Genomic DNA, 13641 nt, shown 5'->3' on the forward strand with positions numbered 1-13641 from the left:
TTTACAAATGTTCCTTTAAACATTTTATTCATCAAACAATCCTGATGTATTAAGGTTTTAAAAAGAAAAAAAGAAGGAAACATGATGCATTAAGAGCCGGGAGGTGAAAACTAGGGTAAATGTAACTTATTTTGTCTTCTGGGAAACATCTTCTGTAGCTTCTGAAGGGCAGTAATAAATGGGAAAAATATGATATTTAGGCTAAAAACAAAAACAAACAAAAACTTTCTGTTCAAAAGTCCCTCAGTTGTCCTCAGAGTGAAAAGATGAACCTCAAAGTCATACAGTTATTGTTGGAAAGGGTTTAAATACACAAAAATTGTGAAAAACCAAAGAATTTGTGGGAGCTGAAGGATTTTGTGGAAGAACAGTAGACAGTTGAACTGTTCAGGACAAACAAGGGACTCATGAGCAACTATCACTAAACAAAAACACAGCTGTGGATCATTCAGGTACAGAGCACAGTATTATAAATCAAAAGTATGTCAACTTTTGAATGAGGTCATTTTTATAAATTGAACTTTTTTTTCTTGTGGACTATATGTAAATGTATTTCATGTGAAATATCTTATTCAGGTCAGTACTAAATTAAAAAAAAATAACATGCATTTAGCATGATCCCTCTTATTTTGCTAAAATAATTCACATTTTGCAGATTCTGCAAGGTGTATGTAAACTTTTGACTTCAACTGTATATATACAGTATTGATAATTGATAATTAATCGCATTATCTTTTCTCATCGCGTGATACCAAACACTGGAGTAATGATTGCTGAAAATTCAGCTTTGCCATCAAAAATAAATTACATTTTAAAACGTATTAAAATAGAAAACAGTTATTTTAAATAACAATATTTCACAATATTGTTGTTTTTACTGTATTTTTAGATAGATTTAATTTTTCAGAAACATTGAAAATCTTACCAACCCTAAATTTTTAAACAGTAGTGTATTTAAATAATACATCACCAAACAAATAATCAGTTAAGTATTTTTATTAATCACTTATTTACTATTTAGATGTGATCATATGCAGAATTCTTTAGAGTGTTTTTTGGAAGTGCTAAAAACGTCTGTCTAGTAGCTTATAATTGCAAGTCATCAGCAATCGCTCAAAGATGTGTTACCAAGGCAACCGAAGTGCATTTCAGACCTCATTCTCTGCATAATAACCCCTCCCTTTTCACAAGCGACAGCCAATAGTGACAGCGCGGGGGCGTGGCCAGAATCTGCCCGTCAACTTCCAAGTACGTCAAGCCGTGCTCTACAATTCAAGTTAATATGTGAAATATCAGGCGGGCGCTTGAGTCGTGCGTCTACATCAGCACAGGCTTCGAGTAAACTGCATAGACAGAATACCAGATACATTTTTAAAAGTAGGTTACAAAACTCCTGCAAGCAATAAGGATCTTGTGATTCTTGTCCAAAATATAAAAACACGCCCTTTCCTCTTGCTGTCTGGAGACGTGGCGCAGGTGAGTGGCAGTCTTTTCATACTATTGACAGTATGATGCTGCAGCACCATAATTTAGTGGCAAATACAATTTAAAATGGCATCATCTCTAGATTATGGTTTGCATGACGTGTCGAGGAGTTTTCCCACTGTTATTTATACAGCTTGTTATTATCACGAGGTTAGTGGTTTTAAACTCTAAACATGATGTGTTTTTGCCTGCTAAGTGGGAGTTTTTGCCTGTTAGTCATGTAACAGATTGATTTTACAGTGGGTGATATTGTGCTTTCGTACTGGCAAAGACCACATGATACTTAAACACACGAGACTGAAGGTCTTTATCTGCATAATGTGTTTACTAAAGGTTTTATAAGGAGTCACGTGACTATCCAAACCACAACGTGAAGACCCGTTGTACATTCATACAGCTTCTTCACTGCTCATATTAAAATCACATTGTATGTTAATAATATTGAAGATATAGAACTGTTTTGTACTGCGGTAAAGCCAGCCGCGGTTCAGAAAAACACGGTCAAGCCAGCCGCGATTGACTTTAAAAGTGCGCGCATATTACAGTCATTACGGTAGTTTCAGAAACAGCCCAGAGAGAACGCGCTTGCAGAGCGCTTTTCATTTAGACGCCCAGGACTGAGAAATAATACTACAAAATACTCGTGAATTTTTACTTACTTATTTATTTGCATTTCTGCTTTAATATCCGTGTTATTTATTGGTGTCTTTGATGGTTCTTTTCTGATATGGGACAGTATTAGACTTTAAAGGGGTATATTGACCCCATTTCTAATAAGTAGAAAAAAACAATGATCAGTTCTTATTCAGGACGTCCCATACTATATGCACACCTCATATGAAACCATTTTACTGTAGCATTGTTGAGATATGGGTCATTATTACACTTTAGAGGGGTGTATTGACCCCATTTCTAATAAGTAGAAAAAAACAATGATCAGTTCTTATTCAGGACGTCCCATACTATATGCACACCTCATATGAAACCATTTTACTGTAGCATTTTTGAGATATGGGTCATTATTACACTTTAGAGGGGTGTATTGACCCCATTTCTAATAAGTAGAAAAAAACAATGATCAGTTCTCATTCAGGACGGCCCATACTATATGCACACCTCATATGAAACCATTTTACTGTAGCATTTTTGAGATATGGGTCATTATTACACTTTAGAGGGGTATAAAAAACCCATTTCTAATAAGTAGAAAAAAACAATGATCAGTTCTTATTCAGGACGTCCCATATTATATGCACACCTCATATGAAACCATTTTACTGTAGCATTGTTGAGATATGGGTCATTATTACACTTTAGAGGGGTGTATTGACCCCATTTCTAATAAGTAGAAAAAAACAATGATCAGTTCTCATTCAGGACGTCCCATATTATATGCACACCTCATATGAAACCATTTTACTGTAGCATTTTTGAGATATGGGACATTATAACACTTTAGAGGGGTATAAAAAAACCATTTCTAATAAGTAGAAAAAAACAATGATCAGTTCTCATTCAGGACGTCCCATACTATATGCACACCTCATATGAAACCATTTTACTGTACCATTTTTGAGATATGGGTCATTATTACACTTTAGAGGGGTATAAGAAACCCATTTCTAATAAGTAGAAAAAAACAATGATCAGTTCTCATTCAGGACGTCCCATACTATATGCACACCTCATATGAAACCATTTTACTGTAGCATTTTTGAGATATGGGTCATTATTACACTTTAGAGGGGTATATTGACCCCATTTCTAATAAGTAGAAAAAAACAATGATCAGTTCTCATTCAGGACGTCCCATACTATATGCACACCTCATATGAAACCAATTTACTGTAGCATTTTTGAGATATGGGTCATTATTACACTTTAGAGGGGTATAAAAAACCCATTTCTAATAAGTAGAAAAAAACAATGATCAGTTCTCATTCAGGACGTCCCATACTATATGCACACCTCATATGAAACCATTTTACTGTAGCATTTTTGAGATATGGGTCATTATTACACTTTAGAGGGGTATAAAAAACCCATTTCTAATAAGTAGAAAAAAACAATGATCAGTTCTTATTCAGGACGTCCCATATTATATGCACACCTCATATGAAACCATTTTACTGTAGCATTTTTGAGATATGGGTCATTATTACACTTTAGAGGGGTTTATTGACCCCATTTCTAATAAGTAGAAAAAAACAATGATCAGTTCTTATTCAGGACGTCCCATATTATATGCACACCTCATATGAAACCATTTTACTGTAGCATTTTTGAGATATGGGTCATTATTACACTTTAGAGGGGTGTATTGACCCCATTTCTAATAAGTAGAAAAAAACAATGATCAGTTCTCATTCAGGACGTCCCATATTATATGCACACCTCATATGAAACCATTTTACTGTAGCATTTTTGAGATATGGGTCATTATTACACTTTAGAGGGGTTTATTGACCCCATTTCTAATAAGTAGAAAAAAACAATGATCAGTTCTTATTCAGGACGTCCCATATTATATGCACACCTCATATGAAACCATTTTACTGTAGCATTTTTGAGATATGGGTCATTATTACACTTTAGAGGGGTATAAAAAACCCATTTCTAATAAGTAGAAAAAAACAATGATCAGTTCTCATTCAGGACGTCCCATATTATATGCACACCTCATATGAAACCATTTTACTGTAGCATTTTTGAGATATGGGTCATTATTACACTTTAGAGGGGTATAAAAAACCCATTTCTAATAAGTAGAAAAAAACAATGATCAGTTCTCATTCAGGACGTCCCATACTATATGCACACCTCATATGAAACCATTTTACTGTAGCATTTTTGAGATATGGGTCATTATTACACTTTAGAGGGGTATAAAAAACCCATTTCTAATAAGTAGAAAAAAACAATGATCAGTTCTTATTCAGGACGTCCCATATTATATGCACACCTCATATGAAACCATTTTACTGTAGCATTTTTGAGATATGGGTCATTATTACACTTTAGAGGGGTTTATTGACCCCATTTCTAATAAGTAGAAAAAAACAATGATCAGTTCTTATTCAGGACGTCCCATATTATATGCACACCTCATATGAAACCATTTTACTGTAGCATTTTTGAGATATGGGTCATTATTACACTTTAGAGGGGTGTATTGACCCCATTTCTAATAAGTAGAAAAAAACAATGATCAGTTCTCATTCAGGACGTCCCATATTATATGCACACCTCATATGAAACCATTTTACTGTAGCATTTTTGAGATATGGGTCATTATTACACTTTAGAGGGGTGTATTGACCCCATTTCTAATAAGTAGAAAAAAACAATGATCAGTTCTCATTCAGGACGTCCCATACTATATGCACACCTCATATGAAACCAATTTACTGTACCATTTTTGAGATATGGCCCATTATCACACTTTAGAGGGGTATAAAAAACCCATTTCTAATAAGTAGAAAAAAACAATGATCAGTTCTCATTCAGGACGTCCCATACTATATGCACACCTCATATGAAACCAATTTACTGTAGCATTTTTGAGATATGGCCCATTATCACACTTTAGAGGGGTATAAAAAACCCATTTCTAATAAGTAGAAAAAAACAATGATCAGTTCTCATTCAGGACGTCCCATACTATATGCACACCTCATATGAAACCATTTTACTGTACCATTTTTGAGATATGGGTCATTATTACACTTTAGAGGGGTATAAGAAACCCATTTCTAATAAGTAGAAAAAAACAATGATCAGTTCTCATTCAGGACGTCCCATACTATATGCACACCTCATATGAAACCATTTTACTGTAGCATTTTTGAGATATGGGTCATTATTACACTTTAGAGGGGTATATTGACCCCATTTCTAATAAGTAGAAAAAAACAATGATCAGTTCTCATTCAGGACGTCCCATACTATATGCACACCTCATATGAAACCAATTTACTGTAGCATTTTTGAGATATGGGTCATTATTACACTTTAGAGGGGTATAAAAAACCCATTTCTAATAAGTAGAAAAAAACAATGATCAGTTCTCATTCAGGACGTCCCATACTATATGCACACCTCATATGAAACCATTTTACTGTAGCATTTTTGAGATATGGGTCATTATTACACTTTAGAGGGGTATAAAAAACCCATTTCTAATAAGTAGAAAAAAACAATGATCAGTTCTTATTCAGGACGTCCCATATTATATGCACACCTCATATGAAACCATTTTACTGTAGCATTTTTGAGATATGGGTCATTATTACACTTTAGAGGGGTTTATTGACCCCATTTCTAATAAGTAGAAAAAAACAATGATCAGTTCTTATTCAGGACGTCCCATATTATATGCACACCTCATATGAAACCATTTTACTGTAGCATTTTTGAGATATGGGTCATTATTACACTTTAGAGGGGTGTATTGACCCCATTTCTAATAAGTAGAAAAAAACAATGATCAGTTCTCATTCAGGACGTCCCATATTATATGCACACCTCATATGAAACCATTTTACTGTAGCATTTTTGAGATATGGGTCATTATTACACTTTAGAGGGGTTTATTGACCCCATTTCTAATAAGTAGAAAAAAACAATGATCAGTTCTTATTCAGGACGTCCCATATTATATGCACACCTCATATGAAACCATTTTACTGTAGCATTTTTGAGATATGGGTCATTATTACACTTTAGAGGGGTATAAAAAACCCATTTCTAATAAGTAGAAAAAAACAATGATCAGTTCTCATTCAGGACGTCCCATATTATATGCACACCTCATATGAAACCATTTTACTGTAGCATTTTTGAGATATGGGTCATTATTACACTTTAGAGGGGTATAAAAAACCCATTTCTAATAAGTAGAAAAAAACAATGATCAGTTCTCATTCAGGACGTCCCATACTATATGCACACCTCATATGAAACCATTTTACTGTAGCATTTTTGAGATATGGGTCATTATTACACTTTAGAGGGGTATAAAAAACCCATTTCTAATAAGTAGAAAAAAACAATGATCAGTTCTTATTCAGGACGTCCCATATTATATGCACACCTCATATGAAACCATTTTACTGTAGCATTTTTGAGATATGGGTCATTATTACACTTTAGAGGGGTGTATTGACCCCATTTCTAATAAGTAGAAAAAAACAATGATCAGTTCTCATTCAGGACGTCCCATATTATATGCACACCTCATATGAAACCATTTTACTGTAGCATTTTTGAGATATGGGTCATTATTACACTTTAGAGGGGTGTATTGACCCCATTTCTAATAAGTAGAAAAAAACAATGATCAGTTCTTATTCAGGACGTCCCATACTATATGCACACCTCATATGAAACCATTTTACTGAACCTTTTTGGAGATATGGGACATTAATACATTTTAACAGGGTATGTAGACTCCATTTCTAATAAGTAGAAAAAAACGTCTCAGGTCCCTGAAGGGAACGAGACGCTGCGTCGAAATGCTTTGGGAACGCCTCCAGCGTGACCACGCTCTGAATCATGTGTGCAATCAGTCCAATGGAATCGTGGGATGTCACCGGCGTGATGATGTCACCGACCAGGAAGCTTAAAAGCAAGTGCGGATAGAACAGCATCAGCTTCTGGAAGTAGCAAGCGCTGCAGAATATGCCGGAAGTATAGCCTTGAGACGCAGCGTCTCATTCCCTTCAGGGAACTAGGGTTACATACGTAACCAGAGACGTTCCCTTCCAGGTAACTTCGAGCTGCGTCGAAACGCTTTGGGAACGAGAATGCCCACGCCGCCATACTGGAGAAGTGTCCCTGCCAATTAGGGCGAGAGAACGAAGGAGCCAGGAGAGGCTCGGAGATCTAGGCCATAGAACCTAGCGAATATTAGGCCTCAACCTCAGCGCACCGCGGAGGAAATGTGTAACCAGGGGTTTTCTGCCCACTGAGGAGCCACCAAGAGCGGCGTGGTAAGCAGAAATGGCTGCCACGTAGACCTTCAAGGTGGAGTGGGTCAACCAGGTGGAGAGACGGCCCTGTAAGAACTCCAGTACTGTACCAACTGGGCAGTTAACTGGGTCAAACTGGCGGTCTCCGCACCATGAAGTGAAGAGTCTCCAGTTCAGGGCATACAGTTTCCTCATGGAGGGAGCTCTGGACTGGAGGATGGTCTCAACAACCTCAGTTGGGAGACCGGAAGCTACAAGTTGTGCCCCCTCAGGGTCCAAACCCATAGTTTCCATAGCTCCGGGCGGGGGTGAATGATGTCGCCTCCCGCCTGTGAGAGGAGATCCGTCCTGACAGGAATCCCCCAGAGGGAGCCGTCTAGGAGGAAAATCAGGTCTGAGAACCAAACTCGACCCGGCCAGCACGGGGCAACTAAAAGAAGTCGAACCCCGTCCCGGCGCACTCTCGCCAGAACTCCCGGGACAGAGCGATCGGGGAAAAAGCGTACAGATGTAGCCTCGGCCATGTCTGTACCATGGCATCCAGCCCCAAGAGAGCTGGATGACTCAGAGAGAACCAGAGGGGACATTGCGCATTCTTGTGAGTTGCGAAGAGGTCCACCTGAGCCTGGCCAAAGATTCTCCAGATCTGCTTCACCACTAAGGGGTGAAGCATCCATTCACCGGGCCTCGGCTCCTGCCTCGAAAGGACGTCTGCTCCCACATTGAGATGCCCAGGGATGTGAACTGCTCTCAGCGAGAGGAGTTTCCCCGGGGACCACACAAGTATCTGGTGCGACCGCTTGTACAAGGGGCGCAAAAGCAGACCTCCTTGGTGGTTGATGTAAGAGACCACCGCTGTGTTGTCAGTGTGCACCAACACATGGTGATCTCTTAGGTCTGGGAGAAAGTGTAACAGAGCCTGAAACACGGCCAACATCTCCAGGCAATTGATGTGCGAAGTGAGATGATGGCCCCTCCACAGACCACGGGCCGAGCGGCCACTCATGACCGCTCCCCAGCCAGTGAGGGATGCATCCATCGCAAACGTGACACGGCGGCAAGGAGCTCCCAACACCGGGCCCTGATTCAGAAACCAAGGTTTCCTCCACATGTCTAAGGCACGAAAGCATAGCCATGTGACCTTGATCATGCAAAGCCGGTTTCCCCTCGGGGAGAACCCCTTGGTTTTGAGCCACCACTGAAGGGGTCTCATGTACAGCAGGCCAAAAGGAATTATGTTAGACGCAGCTGCCATCAGACCCAGCAGTTTCTGGAACCGCTTTACAGTGAGTGACCGGCCTTCTATGACTTTCGCGACTTCTGTGAGGATTGACTCGACACGAGCAGGAGAAAAACGTGCCTGCATCGTGGAGGAATCCCACACCACGCCTAGATAAGTGGTTCTCTGTAATGGAGAAATCACACTCTTCTTGGCGTTTAGTCTTAACCCCAGCACTTTCATGTGTGACAGAACAACATCTCAATGTTGAACCGCCATCTGATCGGACTGGGCCAAAATCAGCCAGTCGTCGATGTAGTTGAGTATGCAGATGCCCTGGAGTCTCAGAGGACCCAGAGCTGCATCCACACACTTCGTGAAAGTGCGGGGTGAGAGTGCAAGGCCGAAAGGAAGAACCCGATATTGGTATGCTTCACCCCTGAAAGCAAACCTCAAGAACTTCCTGTGTTCAGGAAGGATGGATTTGTGAAAATATTCGTCCTTCAGATCTATTGTCACAAACCAGTCCTCGGACCTGATTTGAGACACAACCTGCTTGACCGTAAGCATACTGAACTTGAGGCGCATGACTGTACGGTTCAGCAAGCGTAGATCTAAGATTGGCCTGAGGCCCCCATCCTTCTTGGGAACAATGAAGTACCGGCTGTAGAACCCGGCATCTCGCTCGAGAGGAGGGACCACCTCGATGGCCTCCTTCCTCAGGAGGGTGTTTACTTCTTGTTCCTTAACCAGAGCCTGCTCGTGACCCACAAGTGTGGGAAAAACTTAGCTGAAGCGCGTAGGAGGGGCACCGAACTGAATAGGGTAGCCCTTTTCTACAGTCTGCAGGACCCAATGAGAGACATTCGGCAGAAGTTTCCACGCTGCCAGAAAGTCTACTAAGGGAATCAGCCTCTCGAGGCTGACCTCTGGTGTTAGAGGAACAGTTAACTCGGGGTCCTGAAGCAGCAGACCGGCAGGAACACACCCAGTTAGCAGATGTCGGGCGGTGACTGAGAGGTATGCTCGCTGGGGACCGCTGCGGCCTGAAGCACCAGAGGTGGCAGGGTTGGCAAAGCGATCCCCTGGGGACACTGAGGAGATATGGGCACCATATTATGAGGTGTTAACCGCTCTTCCCCAGAGGGGACTGTCCCCATCGGCCCTCCATAATGGTCAGGGCTTTTTGGCCGAACTCTTCTTAGCCTGCAAGACCACCCTCAGGTCAGTCTTGGGCTTAGAAGAGCCCGGCCTAGAGCGTCGACGTGGCCCTCAGTCCTTACCACTGGGGGGAGCATGAGAGGCGACGCTCTGCTTTTGGGCCTTCCTGTATGAGGAGCTAGATTGCGGTGAGCCCTGAGCTGGAGCAAGGCGAGGGAGGAACCGCTGAAACGCCGCTGCTTGTCGTCGCGCCTCCTGGTGTCTGTCGACGATTGTATCGACAGCGCCAATGAACAGACCCGAAGGCACGAGCGGGGCGTCCATGTGGAAGACCCTGTCCTTTTCTTTGATGCTGGACAGGGTCAGCCACAGGTGCCTCTCCGCAGCCACCACAGCTACCATAGACCTGCCGATGGCACGGGCGGTCTCATTGGTGGCGCGGAGAGACAAATCAGCGGTTCTACGGAGCTCGGCGATGTCATCAGGCCATGCCCCCTCGCCTTCAATTAGCTCCTTGAGCAGGTCGGCTTGGTAAGCCTGCAACACACCCATAGTGTGGAGGCACGCACCAGCCTGATCTGCTGCCGCATACCCCTTGCCCAACAGAGCCAACGTGGTCTTAAGCGGTCTGGAGGGCAAGGTCAGAGTCTTCAAAGACGATGCCGCACCGGGGGACAGATAGCTCGCAAGCATCTGTTCCACCCGGGGCATCGCTTTGTATGCGAGCTCTGAAAACCCGCCACGTTGGTGTAATGAGCGGCAGACAGGCTGAAGAGACGCACAGAGAAAGGTTTTCCCCATGACCTCGACACCTCTGTGTGGAGGTCAGGGAAAAACGGAAGACTCGGGCATGGAGGTGGTGGCCGAGACCGCAGAAAGCGCTCATCCAATTTGCTTCTCTGCAGTTCGGCCTGTCTCTCGGCCGGCCACTCCAGATTTAGAGTAGCCACGGCGCGAGTGACCACCTCCAGCAGCTCCTCATACTGGGGAGAATGAGGGGGTGAGTCCTCATCGACGCCCTCCACATCCACCTCCTCGGAGGTGGATAGAAGGAGCACCGCGTCCTATCTCCGGGGGTAAGAATCCGCTGAGCGGGCTTCCGATCCCAGAGAGCGGGCAGCGGATCTGGCTGGTGAGGCAGAAGATAGGGACTCGCCCGTCTCCATACCCTCAGCCAGATCCAATTGCGATCCCCACGAGTGCAAAGAGAGCCTTACGGGAGCGGAGCAAACACAAAGGCATGCGCTCACAATGCGGGCAACCAGCCCCCTCGAGGGCTGATGCCGCATGCTCCACTCCCATGCAGACAACACACAAGCTGTGTGTATCCTCACCTGTGATGAAACGAGAGCAAGGAGGGACACACCGCTTGTAATGTTGCTGCTTATTTTCACCCTTCTGAGACATTTTGACAGACAGACAAACAATCACTCTCAAAAAGAAAGTTGTGCAAACTGGCACGAAAAATGGAGAGTGACATGCACACAGAGCGCTTGCTGAAAACAGAAAGCTGACGCTGTTCTATCCGGACGTGCTTTTAAGCTTCCTGGTCGGTGACGTCAAGACCAGAGAGGGCAGTCCAAATAGTAACCAATAAACAAGGCAAAGAAACAAGGCAAACAAAACAAAACCATGGCAAAACTATGACAAGAAACCAAGTTGTGAAAATAACAAAAACAAGGCAAGGAAATCTGAAAAATGTTGAGTAGATTCCACACAGCAGAACAATGCTTTGCACTCTCTGTTTGGTAATGGCTTCGTTTTATGGCCACCAAACAGGAAGTAACCAACGAGGCAGCAGAGGGAGCAGCAACAATCAGTTCATGGGTGAGGGCTCCCTCTGCTGCCTTTTGGCATTACAATATCCCAAAAAATATAACGGTCTATGGCAGCAATGGTGGCAGCGGAGAGGCACCTGTGGTTGACCCTATCTGACATGAAAGAGAACGACAGGGTATCTTCCTACAGGATGCCCCGCTTGTGCCTTCTGGCCTGTTTGGCTATGCAGTCGATTATGTCATCAGCAGGTACCAGGAGGCACGAAAGCAAGCGGTGGCTTTTCATTGGTATCTTCCTCACCGCATCATAGCTGTGGCTGCTGGGCATGAACAGCCCCTCCCGTGTACCAGCTCCTCTTACCACGAAGCACAAACAGTAATCGTCGCTATTTGGGCCCCTCCACAGCGGGATAGAAACCAGCGGCGCTCTTAGCCGGGGGCTTCTAATGTGAGGCCTGACCTGACGGTCATGCTTCAGTCAAGGAAGTCCACAGCTAAGCGGTCCTGACTATTTCTCAGGACAACTGAGGGCAGCCCCTATTGGGGACTAGTGGATAGCACTGCATTCCACGGTGTCCATCTTCCCCCAATGCCCTCAGGTGATCAGTCTGCTACCCCTGCCAGGGCTACAGGGCACGGTGGTCTCCTGTGAGTCAAAAACTTTTTCCACCTGCTTGCATATTGGAGCCAAGGGGCTCGCCATCCCTATGGGGGTCCCTAGAGCAGTTAGTTCAGAAATATCCTGCCGGTCAGTGGTTACAGGATACCAAGCTAGCAGTTCAGGCAACATCAGAGGCCAGCCTCGAGAGGCTGGTTCCCTTAGTAGACTATTTAGCAGCTTGGAAACTACTGCCAACCGTGTCTGTGTGGGTTCTGCATACTGTAGAGAAATAAAATTAGATCCAATTAGGCGATCCACCACCACCTTTCCACGGGGTCTTTCCCACCAAGAAAAGTGTGCTATCTCCATTACAGAGGACCACTTATCTAGGTGAGGTGTGGGATTTGACCATGATGCAGACACATCTGTCACCTGCTCGAATCGAGTCGATCCTCACTGCAGTCACGAGAGTCAGAGAAGGTCAGTCACTTGTTGTAAAAGAGTTTAAAAAACTATTGGGTCTGATGGCAGCTGCGTCCAATGTGATACCTTTTGGCCTGCTGCACATGAGGCCCCTACAGTGGTGGCTCAAGACCAAGGGGTTCTCCTCTAGGGGAAACCTGCTTCCAATGATCAAGGTCACGCAGGGATGCCTACGTGCTTTAGACATGTGGAGGAAACCTTGGTTCTTGTCTCAGGGCCCGGTGCTGGGAGCTCCTTGTCGCCGTGTGACACTAGAGACAGATGCGTCCCTCACCGATTGGTGAACGGTCATGAGTGGCTGGTCAGCCTGTGGTCTGTGAAGTGGTTGCCATCTCGCATGGCCTATCAATTGTCTAGAGATGCTGGCCATGTTTCAATCAGTGAGACACTTCGTCCCGGACCTAAGAGATTGCCATGTGTTGGTGCGCACTGACAACACAGCAGTGGTCTACTACATCAACCACCAGGGAGGTCTAAGTTCGCGCCCCTTGAACAAGCTGGCGCAGCAGATACTTGTGTGGTCCCTGGACAAACTCGTTTTAGCTGAAAGCAATACACATTCCTGGGCATCTCAATTTGGGAGCAGACATCTTGTTGAGGCAGGGGCTGAGGCACGGGGAATGGATGCTTCACCCTAAGGTGGTGAAGCAAATTTGGAGAGTGTTTTTTGACCAAGCTCAGGTGAACCTCTTTGGAACTCGGGAGACATCGCAATGTCCCCTCTGGTACTCTGGTACACAGGAGTTCTGGAGAGAGTTTGCCCAGATGGGGAACATCTACTCCTAGTAGCCCCGTACTGGCCCGGGCCAAGTTTGATTCTCTGACCTGATTTCCCTTCTCGGCGGCTCTCCATGGGAGATTCCTGTCAGGAGGGATCTCCTCTAACAGATGGGGGCACCATTCTCCACCCCCGCCCGGAGCTGTAAAAAATGTGGGAAGACTCAT

General features: G+C 43.9%; 1 pseudogene; it reads right to left on the reverse strand.

Moving 5' to 3' along the window:
• Nucleotides 1–13641, reverse strand: part of LOC141316168 (uncharacterized) — an 18019-nt pseudogene extending 4378 nt beyond the window's left edge.

This window comes from Garra rufa, chromosome 1 (genome assembly GCF_049309525.1).
Source record: "Garra rufa chromosome 1, GarRuf1.0, whole genome shotgun sequence".
NCBI lineage: Eukaryota > Metazoa > Chordata > Actinopteri > Cypriniformes > Cyprinidae > Garra > Garra rufa.